This window comes from Panthera uncia (assembly GCF_023721935.1).
Source record: "Panthera uncia isolate 11264 chromosome C1 unlocalized genomic scaffold, Puncia_PCG_1.0 HiC_scaffold_4, whole genome shotgun sequence".
NCBI lineage: Eukaryota > Metazoa > Chordata > Mammalia > Carnivora > Felidae > Panthera > Panthera uncia.
The window spans coordinates 83,605,044-83,627,722 of record NW_026057585.1 but is presented as its reverse complement, the minus strand read 5'-3'; the positions used below and the strand labels follow the sequence as shown (position 1 = coordinate 83,627,722).

The following is a 22,679-nucleotide window of genomic DNA, read 5'->3' as shown; positions in this document are numbered from 1 at the left end:
CCCCGCGTGGGGCTCTCTGCTGACAGCTCAGAGCCTGGAGCCTGCTTCAGATATTGTGTCTCCTTCTCTCTCTGCCCCTCCCCCACTCATGCTCTGTCTCTCTCTGTCAAAAATAAACATTAAAAAAAAAAAATCTACTCCTGAAATCTTGCTGCACTATATGCTAACTGACTTGGATGTAAATTAAAAAAAAAAAAAAAAAAAAAACTAGGGGCGCCTGGGTGGCTCAGTCGGTTGGGTGGCCGACTTTGGCCCAGGTCATGATCTCGCGGTCCGTGAGTTCGAGCCCCACGCCGGGCTCTGTGCTGACAGCTCAGAGCCTGGAGCCTGTTTCAGATTCTGTGTCTCCCTCTCTCTGACCCTCCCCCGTTCATGCTCTGTCTCTCTCTGTCTCAAAAATAAACAGACGTTAAAAAAATAATAATAATAAAAAAAGAAAGTGCTTACAATAGTGCCTGATTAATCTGTGTAGGTTTCAGTAAAAGATATTATTGAAGGGAAGTAACTGGTCCAGGTATCCCTGACATTCTTATCTAAAAGCAGCCATCTCCAATAAATGCTGATACTAAAAATATAGGATATAACTTATTTATCTGCAACTTTCTAAATGGCTTACTATATTGGGGTTGGGGGAGGGGGAGGAGAAGCGCTCCTTTAAAGGTTCCCTAACTGGTGACATTCACTGTATTGATGTCAATACAGCCACAAGACTTGAAATAAAGTACTAAATTTGTAAAAATGTCCTTCTTGAGTTTGACGTTAAAGCAAAGATTCTAGAAGCATGTTTTCAAGGATATTATTAGCCAAGATCTCCTATTTGCTAGGCACAGCAGGGTACTATATCAAAATTATGATCGAATCAATCATTGCTTCATGTGATCCTAAGCCTTCTTTGGACCTCAGCCTCTTTACCTATAAAACAGGAGTTTTACAAAGATTATCTTTCTGGGCCATCCTGTCCCCCTATCTTTAACATTCTTTTATTTGAGATGCAGAGATCTGTGCTCAATCAGGGGTTCAGTGGAATGGTATTTAAAGCACTTATCAAGTATATAACTGAGTTCAAACGGCTTCAACTTCACATCAGAGCTTTGTAAGAATGAAGCAGAAAACGAAGATGCTTGCATGTGGGCTTTCCTAGATAAAAGTATCTGACACAAGAAAAGCCTGCCAAAAGCCAAGCAGGCAGCGCGAAGGAAGGGTCGTCTTCCCCTGAATACATCCTTCACCACTCTGGATTCAGAGAATATGAGGAAAAAAACGGATCACTACATCTTTTCCAAACTCTCCCTTTCCTTTGGAGGCTGATCTCCCTGCAGCCATGGCCCCTTATACTCTCCGCTTTGGAGAGCTCGGGTTCTCACAGCCCTGTTCCTTCAGGTACTTCGGAGTCTCCAAGCCCTGATCCCGTCCCCACAGAAGCCCGTCTTCACTGCCCGCTGCCGTTCCTTCCAAACCCAAGTGGTCTCTGAGCGCTCCTGCCCCTCAGGAACCTAAGTCTTCGCTAATCTGTTTCTGAATCCTTAGGAGCCTGGGTCTTGACTGTCCCGCTTCTGTCTCTCAGGAGCCCAAGTCCTCATAGCTCCGCTTTTACCTTTCAGGAGCCCGTGTCTTCACGCCCCTTTCCATTCAGACCCCCTCCTCTTAAGAGTACGGGTCCTCATAATCCTGTTCCCCTCACATCGCTTTCCCTCAGGTGCCGGAGAACTCACATTCGTCCCGGTTCCCTAAGTCCCGTCTATAGCCCCGGTCCCCACAGCCGCGTCTTCTCCGAGCCCGGAGCCCCTTAGTCCCGTCCCAACAGCCTGATTCCTCGCACAACCCGGTATCCTCCACAACATAGTTCTTCAAACACTGACCCACTGTGGGTCTGGGTCCTGACTCCCTCCTCCCGCTCTTCTTCCTCAACTGCCAGGGCCCAAGACTCACAGGCAGCAGCGTCTATCTCCCCATGATATGCGGAGACTGCCCCAGTGAAGCGTTCGTCTCAGCAGCCGGTCCGACTGCTCGGCCCTCCCCGAGTACTTCCGGCACCGCTCCCCGCCTCCAACCCGGAAACGCGCGGCTCTTCCGGCCGGCGGGCGCGCGCCTCGCTTACGCATGCGCAGACTGCTCTCTGACACGTGGTCGCGGTCCTAGGCTGTTTCTCCGCTCCGGCGGTTGGGGTTTTTCTTGCTTGTGGTTGGGTGGCAGCGTGGGCGAACTCGTTGCCTTCTACCCCGGCGTTGCGATCCCTGCTCTTGCTGTTTCTTTCAGTCTCCGCGTATCGTATACGCTAGCACGGCCGATAATTGACGCCCTTGGATGTCTTACAGGTCGCCATTTTTAGTTGATTTAGTTGCCTTTATGGTCGTATCTAGACAGAAATACCACTTGGGACCGAAGCACCCCGTGGATAATCCCGTTGAACTCTAACAAGGGAATTGGCAGCACAAGAGCGTGGAGACGAGAGACGGGTTGTACCTATGGATTGGCAAATAGTATTAATTGAGCACTTACTGTCATCAAGGAACTTTGCTAAGCCTCTTAACTCCGATACATCATTTAATCTTTTTAAAAATTATTTGTTTTGAAATGGGGGAGGAGCAGAGAGGGAGAGAGAGAATCCCAAGCAGACTCCACATGAAGCCTGACGCTGGGCTTGATCCCACCACCCCCAAATCAGGACTTGAACCAATATCAAGACTCAGATGCTCAATCGACTGAGCCACCCAGGTGCCCCTATATCACGTAATCATTTAAAGAAAACCCCTGAGAGGGGCGCCCTAGTGGCCTAGTGAGTTAAGTGTGGGACTCTTGATCTCTGGTTTTGATCTCGGTTTGGTGAGTTACAGACCCCACGTGGGGCTCCTCGCTACTGATAACATGGAGCCTGCTTGGGATTGTCTCTCCCTCTCTCTGCCCCTTTCTTGCTCTCTCTCCCTCTCTCTCTCAAAATAAAATTAAAAAAAAAAAAAAAACAACTTTAAAATAAAATCCCTGAGAGATTAGGTAAGGTTCTAATAAGTGCAGTCTCAACTTGAACTCTCACTTAAAGCCTAATCCTGTCCTGTGTGTAACCATTAAACTGATGGTTTTAGTTTTTACATCACTTTGGGATAACATTTTTTACCTTATGCCAAGTGCTAGGCATGTAAGACCTAGTCCCAACCAATGTGATGTTCACACTAAAATGAAGAACCTGCAGACACAAACGAATATACAAAGGGCCATGACAGCCCAAAGTGAGCCATAGTAACTGCCTGCAGAAATCAGGAAGAGGTGTCCCCCACCTATATTGGTGCAGTAACCTAACCTTCTTTTTTTTTTTTTTTTTTTAAGCTTATTTAATTTACTTTTTAAGTTTATTTTTTAGTAATCTCTACATCCAGCACGGGGCTCAAACTCAACCCCTAGATCGAGAGTCACAGGCTCTTTGAGCCAGCCAGCTGCCCTCCTTATCTTTACATCTTCTCATCCTTGGCCCACCAAACTCCCAATCACCTGCATTGCCACCAGATGCAAATTCTTAGATTCAAGGCCCCTTCACCATTAGGCTTCAAATGGCCTTCCTTAGCCTAATTTCCCTGCTACAGCTCTCTTCATTCTCCTAAGGATCTGGCACACTTTTTTCCCTACCACCCCATCTTTTTAAGACCAGTTTAAATGTACATTCACTCATTCAGCAAACAGTGCTCGTTGTGTGCCAAGCTTTTTGCTAGGTCCTGGGTATATATGCTAGTAGATACGACAGATAATAAATATCCTTGTTCTGAGAGTTTACAATCTGGAATGGGAAACAGACCATTAGAAAGTACACAAAAGTGTAAGAGAGAATACCAGATTTAACTAGCTGGGTGATCGAAAGCCCTGAGCTAAGGAATGTTATTCAAGGACCAAGATGGCCAAGGTGGCTGGAATTTAATAAGTGATAGAGTGGCGGGTAGAGTTGGGAGAGGCAAGCAGGGCTCAGCTCAGGCAGGACTTTGTAGGCTATGGTGAGGACATGAGGTTTTATTTATTGTGCAATGGGAAGCCATTGGAGTGTTGAAAGGGGGAGTGAAATAGTGATTTAATTTTTTAAATGTTTGTTTATTTTGGGGGCGCCTGGGTGGCTCAGTCGCTTGAGCATCCAACTTCGGCTCAGGTCATGATGTCACGGTCCGTGGGTTCGAGCCCGGCATCGGGCTCTGTGCTGACAGCTCAGAGCCTGGAGCCTGCTTTGGATTCTGTGTCTTCCTCTCTCTCTCTGTACCTCCTCCGCTCACACTTTGTCTCTCTCTCTGTCTCTCAAAAATAAATAAACATTAAAAAATTAAAAAATGAATGTTTATTTTTGAGAGGTGGGGGTTAGGGGCAGAGAGAGGGATACAGAAAATCCGAAGCGGGCCCTCGCTGTCAGTGCAAAGCCAGGTTTAGGGCTCGAACCCACAAACTGTGAGATAATGACCTGAGCTGAAGTCGGACGCTCAACTGACTGAGCCACCCAGGTGCCCCAAATAATGATTTGTTTTTAAGAGATGACTAGCGAATTGATTATAGGAGAAGCCCCCAACAAACACAACTGACAGTGCCCGTATCTAGGCTTCCACCAGTTTACACTACAGGTCTGCTTCCTATTATTGTGTAGGAGCTTTTTATGTGACTTCCTTCTCTTGCAGCTTCTAACTTGTAGAGGTCAGGTACCTCTATATATTATTAAAATATGTTAAGGTGCTCACTTCGGCAGCACATATACTAAAATTGGAACGACACAGAGAAGATTAGCATGTCCTCTGCACAAGGATGATACGCAAATTTGTGAAGCATTGAATATTTTTCACTGAATTTGATCACTGAATTCTGCTTCTGAAACCAGTATTGCACTGCATATTAACTTACTAAAATTTAAATTAAAAATAAATAAAATATTTTAAGGAGAGTAAAATGCCTGACAGTCTACATTTTTGTTTTAAAATGTAGGGGAGCCTGGGTGGCTCAGTCAGTTAAGTATTGGACTCTTGATTTCAGCTCAGGTCATGATCCCAGGGTCGTGAGATTGAGCCCCTACTGGAGATTCTGATTTCCTCTCTCTCTCTCTCTCCCCCCACCCCACTCGAGCATTCACACACTCTCTCTAAAAAAAAGTTTAAAATTAAAAAAAAAAAAATCTGTGTAGGGGCGCCTGGGTGGCTCAGTCAGTTGAGTATCCAACTTTGGCTCAGGTCGTGATCTCACACCTTGTGAGTTCCAGCCCCACATTGGGCTCTGTGCTGACAACTCGGAGCCTGGAGCCTGCTTCTGATTCTGTGTCCCTCTCTCATTCTGCCCCTTTCTCACTCATGCTCTCTCTCTCTCTCTCTCTCTCTCAAGAATAAATAAAACACTAAAAAAAAAAAAAAATCTATGTATATGTACATAGGAAACAGTCTGGCAAGAGAAACACTAAACTGTTCATGGTAGTTTGGGGAAAACATTCTCACATTTCTGTACTGTTTCAGCATTTTTACAATTAGCACATACTGTTTTTATATTAAAACTGATGTGTGATTGATTCCATTTTTATGCCATTCTGGAAAAGGCAAAACTACAGGACCAGAGAAGAGCACTACTTACCAGGATTGGGATTAGGGGGAGAAGGTGACTACAAAAGGAGACAAAGGAGCTTTTGGGGGTGATAGAAATGTTTGATATTTGATTGACCTTGGTACCAGATACATGTCTATATGAGTTTGTTAAACCATATGATAAAAAAGGTATATTTATATATAAATTACATGTCAACAAACCTGACTTTAGAAAATGAAATATAGGGAGAAAATATAGAAAGCAAGGACAATTTTTTAAATAATTTATTTATTTTGAGAGAGAGACAGAGACAGAGACAGAACACGAGGTGGTGGTGGGGCACAGAGAAAAGGAGAGAGAATCCCAAGTAGGTTCCATGTTGTCAGCACAGAGCTGAGATTCCATCCCGTGAACCATGAGACCATAACTTGAGCTGGAACCAAGAGTCAGATGTTTGACTGAGCCACCTAGGTGCCCTCAAAAGCAAGAACAATTTTAAAAATAATTTCAATTATACAAGTAATAAAATAGTTCATTATGCTTTTTAAAATAATTAGAATATTACAGGTAAATCTAAAGTCTTGTGTGTCATGAGTCTCATCCTTCCCTCCTTCCCAGAGGTAATCACTGATGTGTGTTCTTGCAAATCTTTTTTAGAAAGTTAATAAAGTATGTGGCGTCAGAAAAAATATAGCACTGGGTTTTTATGTGCACACGTGTATGCTCTTTGTTACACTGATCATTTAATGTGGTACCCTATTCAACACCTTCACTCATTTTTTTATATCTGTTGATAAAGATCTACTTCAACCAATCCAAATGTATTGATTTTTTTCCCCCTTCACGTTAATGGTCGTCATGCTGTACCTTATTCTGCATCTTTTGTCACTCAATGCTTTTTGGTGTCTAATTCACTCCTGGCAGCGCAGCAGATGTCGTACCACTTTATGAACACACAACGCTCTGCTAATCCGTTAGCAGAAGAGTAGGTTCCTCCCAATTTTTCTCTTAATGGGAAGTTCTGCCTCCAGTGCTCGCCTGGTGGGGCCCCATCCGGGTCGATGGCTAGGGGTGGCACAAGTTTGTGCGTTTTCAATTTTAATAGGGTGGGATTCGTGTCTTCCGCAGACAGGTACCCAGAGCCGCCCAGAAGCGGATCTCCCGCGCAGCATACAACAGGTGCCACCCCATGCCTACTGCAGCTGGCGACATCTTCTCCCGCCCTCTCCTACAAACGCTCTTCCCTGCCACTCCCTCTGCTCCTGCCGGTCCCTTCCCAGCAAGCACCGCTCATATTTGCATATCAATTTACCTCCTTGCCTTTACTTCTATATAAAAACCAAAAGGGCAAATCATAAGTCTTTTTGTGAAGATTGCCCTCCGGGCCAGAATGTCTTGCAGTTCCTCCTTTCACCCTGAGAAACAAGAAATAGGAAATTGCTTCAGCTTTGTTTTCACCTTTAGCAAAAGAGGGATTCGCCAACGCTGCCACCCTGCTTTAGGTTCTGTTAAGGCAAAAAGGGCTTCTGTCGTGAGTGGCACACGTAGGGCAGCTCCATTGCTCTTCGTGCGGAATCGACATCAAGAGATTTCGGAAGCATAATTTTTTGGTACCCGGGCAGCTGGTGATCGTTGGTCCCGGCGCCCCTGTTTGAAGTAGTGCGTTAAGAAAGAATTTGCTAGTCTGTTTTTGCTTGTATGGCAATGTCGTAATTTCGGGCGGTGTTTATTATCCCTTTTTTGAGGGATCTGATGCAAGTGTGTGAAATGGTAGCTATGGAAAAAAATCTCTACGCAAGTCTTTTCCTAGGAAGTCAATCAGTTACTGAAAAACGTCAAGGAGTTGTGATCGCTAGGGCGTATTCACGGCTGCGTTGGTTGTGGAAAAGCTGCTCTAGTGATTGCTGACGTAGGAAGAGCGGCTGTTTTCCGTATCACAGGTGAAGGAGTTGAAGTTTAAGCCAAACAAGTTACAAGTTTACTTAAGAGTACTCTGAATTACACAGTGAGAATATCGGGCTTCCACCTAGGTACCTGTCTACAGGGGTGATTGAATCATCACACATAACTGATTTTGTAAAAAAATGTTCCCCCTTAACCAGGACTATATGATATGTATGCATATATCTATGCCTTTCTAAAGCTGAGTTAGGGCTGCTGGGTGGCTCAGTCGGTTAATCGTCGGGACTTCGGCTCAGGTCATGATCTTGCAGTACATGAATTTAGGCCCCGTTTCAGGTTCTGTGCTGACAGCTCAGAGCGTGGAGCCTGCTTTGATTCTGTGTCTCCCTCTCTCTCTGCCCCTCCCCTGTTCACACTCTCTCTGTCTCTGTCTCTCAGAAATAAATAAACATTAAAAAAAAAAAAAAAGAAAAATGCAGTATATGATACATCTAATACAAAAGACATGTTAGTCAACTGTTTTATAGTAAAACTTCTAGTCAACAGAAGGCAATTTGGGAGGAGTCAAAAGTTATACTGGGTGAGGAGTTATACTATTTTTTTTTTTTTTTTTTTTACAGTGGGTAAATGGTGGGAGGGTGGCACCCTTAAGCTCTGCAATGTTCAAGGTCAACTGTAGTAGTGATAGATCCAGGGCCTGACTTGACAAGGCTTAGTGAGGGGAGAGAATAGCAAACTGAGTACTACTGTGCTGAATTTGGCTGGGAGGAGGAGATCTGGGAAAGCTTTCCTGAAGCAAAGACTTTGTAACTGAAACCTGAAGAAGCAATAGAAGACCCCCACACAAAGTTGTCGGGGGGAAAGGCTGTTTAGGCAGAGGCAAAGTCTTGAGGGTGGAGCCAATATGCGGCAGACAGACCAAGAGCTGAAAGACCAGAAAGGCCAGTATGAAACCAGCCGGGTGGCAGCCTGAAGAGGCCACTGACTTCTGGTCTCACAGGCCTTGGATGTTCCTTTGCAGTACTTTTTTTTTTTTTTTTTTTTTTAAATAAAGCATAAGGGATGAAGAGTTATCTCCACCATGTATCAGCACACTTTTTCTGTAAAGAGGCCAGATGGTGTATATTTTAGGTTTTGTGGTCGTATGGTATCTACTAGCCACTCAACTCTGCTGTTGCAAAACAGTAAGAGACAATATACAAACAAGGGAGTGTAGCTGTGTTCCAATAAAGTTTTACCTACAGACACTGAAATTGGAATTTCATATAATTTTCGCATGTCATGAAATAGTATTATTTTGATTTATTTTTAAAATCCTGCGAGCCATTTAAAAATGTGAAAACCAGGGGTGCCTGGGTGGCTCAGTCGGTTGATTATCCGACCTCGGCTCAGGTCATGATCTCATGGTTCATGAGTTCGAGCCCCGCATCGGGCTCTGTGCTGACAGTTCAGAGCCTGGAACCTGCTTTGGATTCTCTCTCTCTGCCCCTCCCCTGCTTGTGCTCTGTCTCTCAAAAATAAATAAGCATTAAAAAAAAATTATTTTAAAAAATGTGAAAACCAGAGGTGCCTGGGTGGCTCAATTGGTTAAGCGTCTGACTTCTGCTCAGGTCATGATCTCAATGGTTGGTGAGTTTGAGCCCTGAATCAGGCTCGCTGCTGTCAGCACAGAGTCTGCTTCGGCTCCTCTGTCCCCTCTTTCTATGTTCCTCACCTGTATACGTTCTCTCAAAAATAAATAAACATTTAAAAAATAAATAGTGTGAAAACGATTCTTTTTTTCTTTAATGTTTATTTTTGAGAGAGAGAGAGAGAGGGAGAGTGTGAGTAGCGGAGGGGCAGAGAGAGAGGGAGAAACAGAATCCAAAGCAGGTTCCAGGCTCCAAGCTGTCAGCACAGAGCCAGACCTAGGGCTCAAACTCACGAACTGACCCGGGAGATCATAACCTGAGCCGAAGCTGGATGGCTTAACCAACTGAGCCACCCAGGCATCTCATGTGAAAACCATTCTTTGAGCTGTAGTTCACTGGCCCCTGGCCTACATATTCAAGAGCAGTAAGAACTCAAACCAACTAAGGGATAGCCACAAACTGAATACCATTTACTCATTAAAATGTTGCATAGAGGGGCACCTGACTAGCTTGTCAACAGAGCATGTGACCCTTGATCTTGGGGTCACAAGTTCAAGCCCCATGTTGGGCGTGGAGCTTACTTAAAAAATAATGAATAATAATAAAAATAAAATGTTGCATAGGAATATTTATGATAATGGTTCACCTCTATGGTGTGCTTATCGAGTGCCAGTCCCTATATTAAGCACTTAGCATGCATTAACTCCTATTACTCGTCATAGAAGCCAATGATGTAGGTAGTATTATTTTGTTCACTTTACAGATTAGAAAACAGAAACTCCAAGAGTCCCAGATCACATAGTGAGAAAATAGCGAGTCAAAAGGTGAGCCCAGGTCTTCTGACAGGAATCAGGTCTCTGGCTGCCCAGGAGAATGCCCCAGGAGAAAGTCAACTATAGTGGAATCTGTTAGGAAAGACTTATTGGGAAAGTGAAGCTTTTTCATTTTGCTCATCCATATTTCCCTCTATTCTTTTCTTCTTCTTCTTCTTTTTTTTTTTTTAGTTTTATTTATTTAAATAATCTCTACACCCAATGTGGGGCTCAAACTCATAACCCCAATATCAAGAGTAACACACTCTTCTGACTGGGCCAGCCAGGCACCCCCATTTTTTCCCTATTTTCTATGAAAATATGGGATATATGAAAAAGTTAGATAATGGAGACACATAGTCACTGGAATACAAATGATGACAAAATCAGTCCCAGAAGACCACATTTTATATGATTCCTTCTATGTAAAATGTCCAGACAAGGCAAATCTATAGAGACAGAAAGCAGAAGAAAGCAGGTTAGTGGCTGCCTGGAGCTGGAGGTGGGAGGACCTTTATTTATTTACATTTGCAATATGAAATAGAAGCTGGGTGCGAACACACACACTCACACCAGCCTGGGGAGGGGGAGCTGGGACAAGGTCACTTGGCAGCTGGGCTGGACCCCAAACCCTTGGGCATAGGAAGGGGACCCCAGCCAGACCCCTGCCATTCCCCCACCTTGGGGTCTGTGGGAGGTACAGGGGGGTCTCAGTGAGTGCATCAGGGCCCCAAGTGAATGTCACCAGAGAGACCCCCTGGGACAGGGACTGCCAGTTCCCACAGAGCCAACAGGACCAGGTAGAGGGTCCTCTAGCTCCCAGCCTAGGTCAAAGTGCAGGGTCCAGGGCAAGAGTCTGGACAAAGGCACGGCCCCCACTTGGGCCCTCCCCCAAAGTGGACCTGAGCTCAGTGTGGGTGTGGGCATTTACACCGGTGGCTGGGCCATGGTGGGTGGGGAGCGTGGGCATGCCCTACAAATGGGCATGAGAGATCTTTTGGGGGTGAAGGAAATGTCCTAAAAATACATTATGGTCACAGTCGTACACTTCTATAAATTTATTAAAAATCATTGAGTTGTACGTTTAAAATGGGTAAGTTTTGTGGTATGTAAATTATACTTGAATAAGGATGTTAAAAAAAAAAAATTCAAGGGCTAAAAGGAGAATATACACAGCTAGGAGCCTGAGCTGTAATCAGTTTATGGAATAAGTTCTCTAATTTAGAAACTTGACCTTAGTGGATTGCCTGCATGCTGAGTTTCTGTGTGTTAGCTGATTATGTCACTACCCTCCTCACTTAAGACCCTTCCGTGGCGCCTAACTAGTTTGGTTTAACATCCTGTAAGTCTCTGTGACTCACCATCCTCTTCGTTCTCAGGGCTCCAGCCACACTGGTCTTCTCTGTGTATCTCTGAAGCCACTACTCTCTCCTCGCCTCAGGGCCTCCAGAAAGTTCTTCCTCCTAGCTGGAAATGTTCTTTCTCAACAGGTTCTCCCCCTTTCCCATCATGGCTACTTCTTCTTTATTCTTTGCATCTCATCTCTAATGTTACTTCCTCAGAGAGGCCTTCCTTGACCTCCCCACCCCTCACTAGGTTAGCTCCCTCACACTCTGTTACACTCTTTCATGGCACCATCTACTTCGCAGCAGAACATCATAATTGTTATTAATGCATTTACACTTGATGTAAAGTTAGTTGCTCAATATTTATATTCCCCAGCCAGAATGTCACCTGTGTGAGGGCATGGAACCTGTGTCTTATATATCACTTGCATCCTTGGTGTCTGATGTAGTACCTGGCACTTAGTAGGCATTCAATACATTTGTAGAGCTCTTCATATGTCATGAAGTACTTATGTACATACATTTGCTATTTTTTTTATTTAAAAAAATTTTTTTTAACGTTTATTCATTTTTGACACAGAGAGAGACAGAGCATGAATGGGGGAAGGTCAGAGAGAGAGGGAGACACAGAATCTGAAACAGGCTCCAGGCTCTGAGCTGTCAGCACAGAGCCCGACGCGGGGCTCGAACTCACGGACCGCGAGATCATGACCTGAGCCGGAGTCGGACGCCCAACCGACTGAGCCACCCAGGCGCCCCATTGCTGCTATTTATTAAGCACCTGCTATGTCCAAGCATATGGGTGTAGCAAGACAGTGTGCTCCTGTCCATTCTCAGAAGTAGGACAACAGTCTTCCCACTTATAGGTAGTCTAAGTTTACACAACTTGTAAGGAAGTTGCCTTCTGTAACTAAAATGGAACTCCTACTCAGGTCATAGACTCCCAACAGGATGGGTTTACTCCAGGGGGTGGGGGGGGGCAGGGAGGTGGTTCAGGGAAATTGATTTCGAGGGGCCATGAAGCTTTGGCATTTTAAGGGTGGAGGGGAAGAGAGTGTCAATTTGTCAGAAGATAAGAGGAAGTTTCTAACCTTCAGGTAGGCAGATAGAAGTATGGCTCCTCTCTCAAAACTGACCAAATCTGGGGGCGCCTGGCTGGCTCAGTTGGTAGAGCATGCCACTCTTGATCTCAGGGTCATGAGTTTAAGTCTCATGTTGGGCACAGACCTTACTTAAAAAAACAAAACCAAAAACAGCCAAAAAGGTCCCTGAGCTCCCCTAGGTTGGGATAAGTGACCACTGAAAAGAAAGGATGGTCACATAAAAATTGTGTTTCTATACACTACTAATCCAAAAAGGAAATTAAGAAAACAATTCAATTTATAATAACATCAAAAAATAAAATACTTAGGAATAACATTAACCAAGGAGGTAAAACTAAACCAAGGATGAGTGTAACTTGTACACTGAAAAATACAAAACACGGCTGAGAGAAATTAAAGAAGACATAAATAAATGGAAACACATCCCATGTTCATGGGCTGGAAGACTTAATATTATTGTTGAGATGTCAATACTAGCCAAACCGATCTGTGGATTCAATACAATCCCTATAAAAATCCTAACACGTTTTTTGCAGAAATAGAAAACCCATCCTAAAATTCAGATGGAATCTCGAGACCCCTAATAGCCAAAATGTTTTTGTATTTTGTATCTTTTGTATCTTTTACAAAATACTGTTTGTAAAAGAACAAAGTTGGAAGAATACACTTCCTGATTTCAAAACTTCCTACAAAGCTATAGTAAGTAAAACAGTGTGGTATTGATATAAAGACAGACATATAGTCCAGTGGAAAAGAATAGAGAATCCTTGTATCAAATCCTGGTATTAAACAATTAAAAACATTTTTTTTAATGTTTATTTTAGTTTTGAGAGAGAGAGACAGAGCATGAGCAGGGGAGGGGCAGAGAGAGAGAGACACAGAATCGGAAGCAGGCTCCAGGCTCTGAGCTGTCAGCACAGAGCCCAATGTGGGGCTCAAACTCACAGACCATTAGATCATGACCTGGCTGATGTCAGATGCTTAACCAACTGAGCCACCCAGGTGCCCCTGAAAGCAGAGTTTCGAAGATAATTTTGTGCACCCATATTCATAGCAGCATTATTCACAATAGCCAAAAAGTAGAAACAATCCAAATGCCCATCAGAGGATAAATGGAAGAACAAAATGAATAAATATCCATGTCATGGAACATTACTTGGCCATTAAAAAGAATGAAGTACTGATACATGTTAGAACGTGGATGAACCTTGAGGACATTCTGCTAAGGGAAATAAGGCAGACTCACAAGGACAAATATCATGTTTTGATACCTAGAATGGTCAGATTCATAACATAGGAGAGTGGTTACTAGGCACTGAAGGGGGGTGGTATGGGAAGTTACTGTGTAGTGGGCATTGAGTTCCAGCTGAGGATGATGACAAAGTTCTGGAGATGGACAGTGGTGATGGTTGCACAACCATATCAATGTGATTAGTGCCATTCAAGTGCACGCTGAAAGTGGTTAAAATGCTACATTTTCTGTTATATCTATTTTGCCACAATTTATTTTTTAATGTAAATTTAATTTTATTATTATTATTATCTTAAATATTTTAAGTAATCTCCACACCCAATGTCGGGCTTGAACTTACAACCCCGAGACCAAGAATCATGTGCTTTACCAACTGAGCTAGCCAGGCGCCCCTACCATAATGTTAAAAATTAAAAATTAAAAAATTAAGATTATAAAATTTTAAAGAAAAGAGAAGATGGTGAAGAGCAAGGTTTTGGGTGTGCCTAAGATATCTCCAGCACTGGGACTGGAAGCTGGTCACCAGCTCAGGGAGGTTGCCCTAAGTCGGCAAAACTGTGTGTATGCCAAGTGCCTGGTGTACAGCACGTGCTCATAAGTGTAGCTACTAATGGTCCCCATCACAAATGAGAAGACTGAGGCCCAGAGAGGTCCTGTAGCCAATGGAGGCAGCTGACAGGACTCTGAGTTCTGTAACGCAGGGAGGTGGTGCCAGTTGGAATATTAATAGTAATACTAGCTGGTATTTCTTGAGTACTTACTACATTCCAGACGTTATTCTTAGTCTTTTTGTGAGTATGGATTCTTCATTTACTCTTCACAACTCCTCCGTGAGTGAGGTCCCATTACTATCTCCCTTTTTCAGAGGGAGACAGAGACCGATCCAAGTTCACAGAGCCAGCATACCTTGATCTTGTCCACTCTGACTCCAAAAACAGAAACCCAGCCTTTTGGTTTGGTACTGGTGGTGGACAGTGGCTGAAGGGGTTTCTGGGGTGGGGGAGTAGGTGATTCACTTGACCAAATCTAGTTTCAACCCAGATTTTTTTTTCTGGTTCCTTTTTCTTTCTTTTTTGCACCCACTGGCAGGACTTCCTCCTTTTCTCTCTTTGCCTCTTTTTCTGATTCACTCCCCATCTGTTAGTGGGTTCTGGCTTCTGCGAATGTGATGCAGAAGATAGGGTAAGCTGTGGGGGAGGGGAAGTAGATACAAAAGGGTAGGCAGTCCTTAATAAACAAATATTTAAAAAATTTTTTTCAATGTTTATTTATTTTTGAGAGAGAGGAGAGAGAAACAGGGAGACAGACACAGATGCATGCTCCAGGATCTGAGCTGTCAGCACAGATGTGGGGCTCGAACTCACAAACCTCGAGATCATGACCTGAGCCAAAGTTGGATGCTTAATGACTGAGTCACCCAGGGGCCCCAACAAATATGTTTTGAGAGCTGTCTGGTACCAGGCAATGTTCTAGAGGCTGAATAAAACAGACTTTGTCTCCGCCTTCAAGGAGATTCCATTACAGGGTTTATATGCATGTGAGTGACAGGTTAGGGCTAGAGAGGGGGATAGGGTAGAAAAGGAAGTGAGAGAGGGGAAGGAGAGTGGATACAGACAAGGAAGATGTGCCTGGTGTCAGTAAGGGCTATAAAGGGGATGTGAGAGTGACTGGGGAGCAGACACAACTGGAGACAGTGAGGACAGGGCAGGCCTGGCTCAGCGGAGATGAGACCTGGAGCACAGAAAGGAGCCAGCTGAAGATGTGGGAGAAGAGCATTATAGGATTCTGTGGGGAAACAGCACGGGCAAAGGTTATGAAACCCATGTGTCAGAGGCACTTGAGGAAGGCCAGTGAAGCTGGAGCAGGGTGACAGAGAGAAAAGGAGTCAAGCGGAGATCCCAGAGCCAGTTCATGAATGGTCTTGTAGACCATGATGAGGAGTTCAAGGTTAATTCTAAGGGGAAGAGAGGCCATTGGAGTAGTAAACAGTGAAGGCTGGGAGGCAGCATGGCAGGAAGTGGGGAGACCAATCAGGAGGTTCTGGCTGTAAGGCAGCAGAGGCAGGTGATGATGGTGGTGTGGACCAGGTGGGGTTCAGAGAGGAGGCGGTATCAGAGGGGTCTCTGGGAGGCGACTGAGTGATGGAAGTATCATTCTCTGAGGTGGAGGAGGTAAGAGGTGGGGGAAGGGAGGATCTAAGGTGAGATAGGGTAGAAATGAGTCAGGGTGGACATGCTGACTTTGCAGTCAGGCAGTTGGAGGCACTGTTCCAGGCTGGAAGCGGATGCCTGGGAGGCGAGACCAGACACTGCTACCTGGGACCCACAGGCCACACCTCTTTACAGATGGACAATGTAGAGCCCAGAAGAGGCCTGACATTTGGTTTTGTTTTCATTTTTTTTGAAATTGGTTATTGACACTTACATATCCAGAGACATCAAATAAAACTTAGGATTTCTACCTCCTCTTCCAAATTGGGCAAGCCACACTGGGTCCACATTCTGGTTCCACGGCAGACTGGTAGAGGAGCTGCTGCCCCTCCAGATCAGGCACAAACTCTCCAGCTGGTCCACCCCCAGCTTGCCTGCTCAACGTCTGGTCCTGGTGGCATTGATTTCAACCTCTGGTATGGGTAGGAGGTGACACCAGAGAAGGGGAAAAAGTTGTCCTGGCACACAGCCTGGACTTTGGATGGATTCACTGGAAGTGGCAGCTTTCCTGTGTCTCAGCCTCGCAATGCCACCTAATTTCACTGAGCCTGTCTTGCCTCTTCTGAAACATGGGGCTAACACTCGCTACCTAGAATTTCATCTCTGGGAAAGCTCCTAGCACATTGGCAGACACAGAGAAGGGGCTCAAGCAGTGTTTGCTCCTTTCAATCTGATGAGCAACTAGTCTCAGGAAATCAGAATGGCTGGGTCATAGCATAGGCTGAGGTAAAAAGTCCAGATTCTGGAGATGCTGAGTGGCTCAGTCCATTAAGCGTCTGACTTTTGATTTCAGCTCAGATATGATCTTGCAGTTGGTGGGTTCCAGACCCATGCTGGGCTCTGTGCTGACAGCGTGGAGTCTGCTTAGGATTCTCTCTCTCTCTCTGTCCTCCCCCAGCTCTCTCTTGAAAATAAATAAATAGGGGCGCCTGGGTGGCTCAGTCGGTTGAGCGTCCGACTTCAGCTCAGGTCACGATCTCATGGTCCGTGAGTTCAAGCCCCGAGTCAGGCTCTGGGTTGATGGCTCAGAGCCTGGAGCCTGCTTCCGATTCTGTGTCTCCCTCTCTCTCTGCCCCTCCCCCATTCATGCTCTGTCTCTCTCTGTCTCAAAAATAAATAAACATTAAAAAAAAAAAAAAGAAAATAAATAAATAAACATTAAAGAAAAACAAAAGTCCAGATTCTGGCTCTACCACTTACCAACTATGCAACCTTAGTTGTCCTATTTGTAAGATGGGGACACTACTCTTACCTACCTTCTGGGAATTAAACAAGTTAATACAAAGTGTTTAAAATGGCATGGCACTCAGCAAGGATTAGATTGGTTCTTACACCTGGATGGCCATTAGAGTCTTCTAGGGACATTTAAAAAAATATTTGGGGCACCTGGGTGGCTCAGTAGGTTGAGCGTCTGTCTGACTTTGGCTCAGGTCATGACTTCACGGTTCATGGGTTCAATCCCCACGTTGGGCTCTGTGACGACGGCTCGGAGCCTGGAGCCTGCTTGGGATTCTGTGCCTCCCTCTCCCTCTCTGCCCCTCCCCAGCTCGTGCTCTTTCTCTCAAAAATAATAAACTCAAAAAACATTTTTTAAATAAAAAATATTCATATCTGGGCTCTATCCTCGGAGATCTCATCTGAATTCATGTGGGGTGGGGCCCTGGTACGGGTATTTTATAAAATCTCCACAAGTGATTCTACATGCAGCCAAGAATAGGAGCTCTACAGTAGAGAGATAATTAAGAGCATGGGCTCTGCAGCACAATTGCCTATGTTCAAATCCAACCAAGCCATTAAATAGATGTATAAATGTGGGCAAGTTCTTAACCTCTCATGTTGAACTAGGTTAATAAAAGGACCTGGGAGGTTGTATAGACCTTAAGTGCTTAGAGCAGTGTGTGGCAGCTAGTAAGCCCTTGGCAGGCCTGGCCATCAGCACTCCTCAGTTGCCCTATTTCCAAAATGAGTGCAAACACCGCAGGCCTACGTCCAGCTCACACTCATGGTCTCCCCACCCGGGCCTGGATACCTTGAACATCCCTCTCCTAACCCTGTTAGCTGACCCTCCCCCTGCCAAATTATTTTTATTTTTGTCCCTTCTATTGTTCAGCCTTTTTTATTCCCCCCCAAATTAACAGAATTATCCCCCCAACAAAATTGTCTGCTGAAAAATCAGAGAGGCCCCCCCAAGGATGCTAGAGGGGAGGGCAGAGCTGAGTGGCCATTCAAGTGTCTCATATTAAAGAATAAGAAGAAGGAGAAGAAAAACCACCATCAATGTTTAGGAAACAATGTTTAGTGGGGGACAAAAGCACAACACAGAATTGTACATTGAAGATACTTCATCCAGGTAAAGAAAAAAAAATACATAGAAAAAGATTGAAAGGAAATATGCTAGATGCTAAAGAAACACTTTTTTCTCTGCTTCTCCATCCTCTTATGTACGTTACAATTTTGTATAGTGAATGTGTAATTCATAGGAAAAACAACTAAGTGAAAAAATAAAAAAGGAAAGCCTTCACATGCTTTCCTCTTAAAAAAAAAATTATTTATTTATTTTGAGAGAGAGAGAGACAGCATGAGTGTGGGTGGGGCAGAGAGAGAGAGAGGGAGAGACAGAATCCCAAGCAGGCTCCATCCACACTGTCAGCACAGAGCCCAACGCAGCACTTGAACTCACGAACCATGGCTGAAACCAAGAGTTGGACACTTAACCAACTAAGCCACCCAGGCACCCTTTCTTTCCTCTTAATCTTCTAATTGCCTTATGTCTTAGTTCCTCCTATCAAAAATTTTTAATTTTCTTAAATTTTACTTATTTTTAAAAGATTTTAAATTTAAATCTTTTTAAAAGTAATCTCTACATCCAATGTGGGGCTTGAACTCACAATTCCAAGATCAAGAGTCACACACTCTTACCAACTGAGCCAGCTAGGCACCCCCTCTATCGAAAAATTTTAAAGAATGGTCTCCACTGGCTGGTTCTTTCATTTCTCCCATTGACTACTTGATCCACTACAATCTGGCCTCCTCCTTAACTCTGGAGGTGACTCCACCCTGGAAGGATCAGCAATGAACTCTTAATTGCCAAATCCAGGGGCTTTTCCTTTTTCTTTGCCAGAGCTTTGTGCAGTATCAGACATGATTGGTGCTGTCCCCTTTCTGTAAGCTCCCTGCCTGCCATCTGGGCTTCCTTTCTCCCCTTTGTCCACGGACCTAATTTTCTGACCACTTCTGGTTGGTCCCTGCAGATTCCTTTCAGCTTAATGTTCCCTAGGTTTGGACATCTAGCCCCCTACCTCTCTGCACACTCTTCTTGGGTGGCCTCATCCACTCTTGGCCTGTATGATCCCATTTACATGACAGCTCCTATATCCCAGCCCTCGCCTCTTGCCTCGGGTAAGTCAATCCAAATTCCTTCTGAACACCTTCATTTGGATGTTCCTCAAACAACTCACATTGAACAAGTCCAAACCGACTCATCATTTCTACTTTCCCTCAACCCCAACCAACTCTTCCTGCTTTGTTCCTTCCCTGGAAGTCATCATTGTCTCATTCTTTCCCTCATTCTCCCCATGTCTAGTTGGTCACTAATACCTGTTGGTTCCAATTTGAAACTGTGTCTGGAACCCATCAGCTCCCTGCTGGTATGTTTTCCTCTGCCCTGCAGGAGGCCCCCTCTTTCCTGCCTGGATCATAGTAGTCTCCCTGAGATAGCTTCCATTTCCTGATCTTTCTCCTCCCCAGTCCATACCTTATAATTTTTCTGATTATTCATTCCTTCAGTCAGTCAACAAACACTTGCTATGCACAAACTCTGCTCCAAATACTATGAGGGGTAAATCATACAGATTGACGCAAAATAGGTAAATAATCTAGGGGATTTCTTTCTTTCTTCTTTAAAGATTTTATTTATTTTGTTATTTATTTATTTTTTGGAGAGAGAGAGCGCAAGCAGAGGGAGGAGTGGAGGGAGACGGTGAGAGAGAATCCCAAGCAGTCTCCATGCCCAGCATGAGCCCTACATGGGACTTGATCCCACAACCGCAAGATCATGACCTGAGCTGAAATCAAGAGTTGGACACAACCGACTGAGCCACCAAAGTGCCTCAAAGTGCCTAAAATCACAAGCCACCAAAGTGCCTAAAACCACAAAAGATTTTATTTTTTTAAAGTAATCTCCATACCCAACATGGGGCTCAAACTTACAACCCCAAGATCAAGAGTCACGTGCTCTGCTGAATGAGCCAGCCAGGCACCCCTCTAGGGGATTTCAAATTATGGGGCTGCTACAAAAGTAAGCAGGGGGATTGAGAGAAAGTAGGGCATGGGGAGGGGAGTTCTCTCAGAGGTGGTCTTTGCCCTGGAATAGTCCCCCCAGATCAACATGACAGTTGTCCTGATGGAACTGGGGGCAGCGATGATAGAGAAGAATGTGGCTGGGACACAACTTCAGGTTGGGAGTCAGGAAAGGCCTGTGAGGAATGAAGGATGAGAATGAGCTCTGGAGACCTGAAAGGGGCACTTTCCAGGTAGAGGGAAGAGCTAGTGATAAGGCCCTGAGAGAGTTCCCAGCACACAAAGGAGCCCAGGATGTCTGGTCTGGGGCACAGTGAGGGGTAGAAGGAGGAGGGCAGGAAGATCATGCCTGGGGGCCCTGGTTAGGGGACTGGGTGTTATTCTAAGTGGAATGGGAGGCTATTAAAGAGTTTTTGGCAAGGAAGTCACATTTGACTTTGTCTCTTCAAAAGATTACTCCCTCTAGGTGCATAGGGTGGAGTGCATCTGGGGTTGAGGTGGACAGTGTGGCTGAGACTGCAGTGGCCTGGTCAAGCCCTGTGGGCTGGGTTGGGTGTTAGCAGTGCAGTCGGAGAGAACATAAGCCTTCTTTGGGTCCCGAATACCTGCAGGCTGGCTTCGTACTCCTTATGACAACCATCTGGTTCTAGCCTCCCTCTTCAGCCCAGCTCCCATCATTTCTTGTCTTTGCACCTGCTGTACTTTTTGGAATGCTCTTCCTCACTTTCCCTTTGATGGACTAGTCATTCCTGAGGCCAAGCTCAAATACCCCCTCCTCTCTAAAGCTGTTCAGGAATTTTCCAGGGAGAGCTCTTTGAACTTTTTCAGTGCCTAGTTTGTATCTCTAGGATAACATCTAACACACTGTACTGTCTTGTATGTTTACAATTCTGTCTCTGAAGAAGGTGAACAAGAGCTTCTGGAAGGTAAGGACAGTTCAGTGAGTGTTCAGTGGGTGTTCAATGCATGATCAAAAGATATAGATGGTCCCACTATGGAATAGTTCACATAGGTCCAGACTCCAGTCATGACCAGCCCCCATTATATTCAAAATCATCTGATAATGTGTAAGTCCTTGATCATAAGAACAGATACCAATGTGGGCACTAAGTCTCCTTATTTTGATATTGGAAACAGCCCTGAGAGGTTGGCACAGTGGGAAAATCATCTCTATTTTACAGAAGAGTAAACCGAGGCTTAAGAGAGGTGAGACTTGGGGCGCCTGGGTGGCTTAGTGGGTTGAGCATCTGACTCTTGATTTGGCTCAGGTCATGATCTCACCATTGGTGAGACTGAGCCCTGAGTGGGGCTCTGCACTGACAGAGTCTCTCTCTCCCTCTCTGCCCCTCCCCCACTCAGGCTCTCTGTCTTTCTCTCTCTCTCTCTCAAAATAAATAAATAAACGTTTTTTAAAAAAAAGAGAGAGGTGAGACTTGGTCAACATCCCTGAGCCCCCAAATTCAGTTCTATCGTTGACCCCTGGGCATTCTTACCTGTCCTTGAATCAAGAACTTGTAAGACTTCCTGTCACCTCTTCCTGGTGGTGGAGGGGACATGACAGGAGGAGGCAAGACGGGGAATCAATTCTCCTACCCCCTTAAAAAAAAGTGCCCATACCACCACCTCATTTGTTCCTAATAAGAGGAACCATCTCAGCGGTTACAACCATGGGCTCTGGAGAAGGAAGGGCCTGAATTGAGACCCTGCCTATGCCATTTAAGGTTATGTGACCTTGAGGAATTAACTAATTCTCTTACCCCCCTGTTTTGTTTTATCTGTAAAACGGGAGTGAAAAGAAGCTACTTAGTAGGGTCGCTGGGAATATTATAGGAGACAAAAGCATCTTCCCCAACGCTTGGCCATATAGAAAGGTTTTAATACTTGCTAATTACTGTTACTGGCTCCTAGAAATTTCCTAAGCACTTTTCAAGTATCACCTCTTAACACTCACGACAACCTTATACCTTACGCGAAATGCAGGTTTGGAGCTGTTAATAATACCCCTAAAGAAGTTAAGACTTGAATCCATAACCTCACTACCAGGCAAGGCTTGGCAAATGCGTGGGTCAGAGAATGCAAGCAGCTTGCTCAAGGACTCGTGACCAGTTACTGACTCTATACTCAACCAGATCTTTGATTCCGAATTGATAGTGGGGCATTACTTCTGAAGGTCTGTAATAAAACTGGATTTGGGGAGGTGAAATGGGCAGTCCTCCAGAGGAGTCGAGAGACCTGCCTTTGCCCCTGATTGCGGATGAGATGAACCTTTAATTTAGACCTCCTTTTCCTCACCTTGACGTTGGGGAAGAAGAGTTATTAGAGTCCCCAGAGCCCTTCCCAATACTGACTCTCCAGAGCAAAAGACCCCTTCTCAGGTAAAGGTTCATTCAAATTCCTCCGGCTGAGATTCATCCTCCGCGGGGCCCGCAATAAGGACGCGTCCCCTTTAAGGCGCCAGCTCGCCGGCGGCGGCGGCCGGAAGTGTTGAAGCTCGGCCTGGCGGCGGCGGTGGCAGTAGCGGCCGTGGCGGCCTCTGCGCATGCTCCGTCGCCCGCCCGCCCTGGCCGCTCGCCGCCCGCCCGCCCGACGGAGACGGTG

General features: G+C 45.1%; 3 protein-coding genes and 2 non-coding genes across 6 annotated transcripts in view; 4 read left to right on the top strand and 1 right to left on the bottom strand.

The window, feature by feature from the left end:
* Nucleotides 1–2,039, bottom strand: part of TAF12 (TATA-box binding protein associated factor 12) — a 32,441-nt gene extending 30,402 nt beyond the window's left edge. Inside the window, exon 1 of the mRNA XM_049618815.1 lies at nt 1,930–2,039. The gene's annotated coding sequence lies outside the window, so the exon portion shown is untranslated. The remainder of the gene's footprint in view (nt 1–1,929) is intronic.
* Nucleotides 1–22,679, top strand: part of RCC1 (regulator of chromosome condensation 1) — a 287,208-nt gene that overhangs the window by 105,054 nt on the left and 159,475 nt on the right. The window lies entirely within an intron of this gene.
* On the top strand, nt 4,693–4,799 carry LOC125913885 (U6 spliceosomal RNA). Its single transcript, XR_007455154.1, has one exon. It is a non-coding gene; the product is annotated as a U6 spliceosomal RNA (small nuclear RNA).
* Nucleotides 7,042–7,175, top strand: LOC125913840 (U11 spliceosomal RNA). The gene has a single exon (XR_007455131.1). It is a non-coding gene; the product is annotated as a U11 spliceosomal RNA (small nuclear RNA).
* Nucleotides 22,569–22,679, top strand: part of GMEB1 (glucocorticoid modulatory element binding protein 1) — a 39,295-nt gene continuing 39,184 nt past the window's right edge. For both annotated transcript variants that reach the window (XM_049618790.1, XM_049618787.1), the window contains exon 1: nt 22,569–22,676. The gene's annotated coding sequence lies outside the window, so the exon portion shown is untranslated. The remainder of the gene's footprint in view (nt 22,677–22,679) is intronic.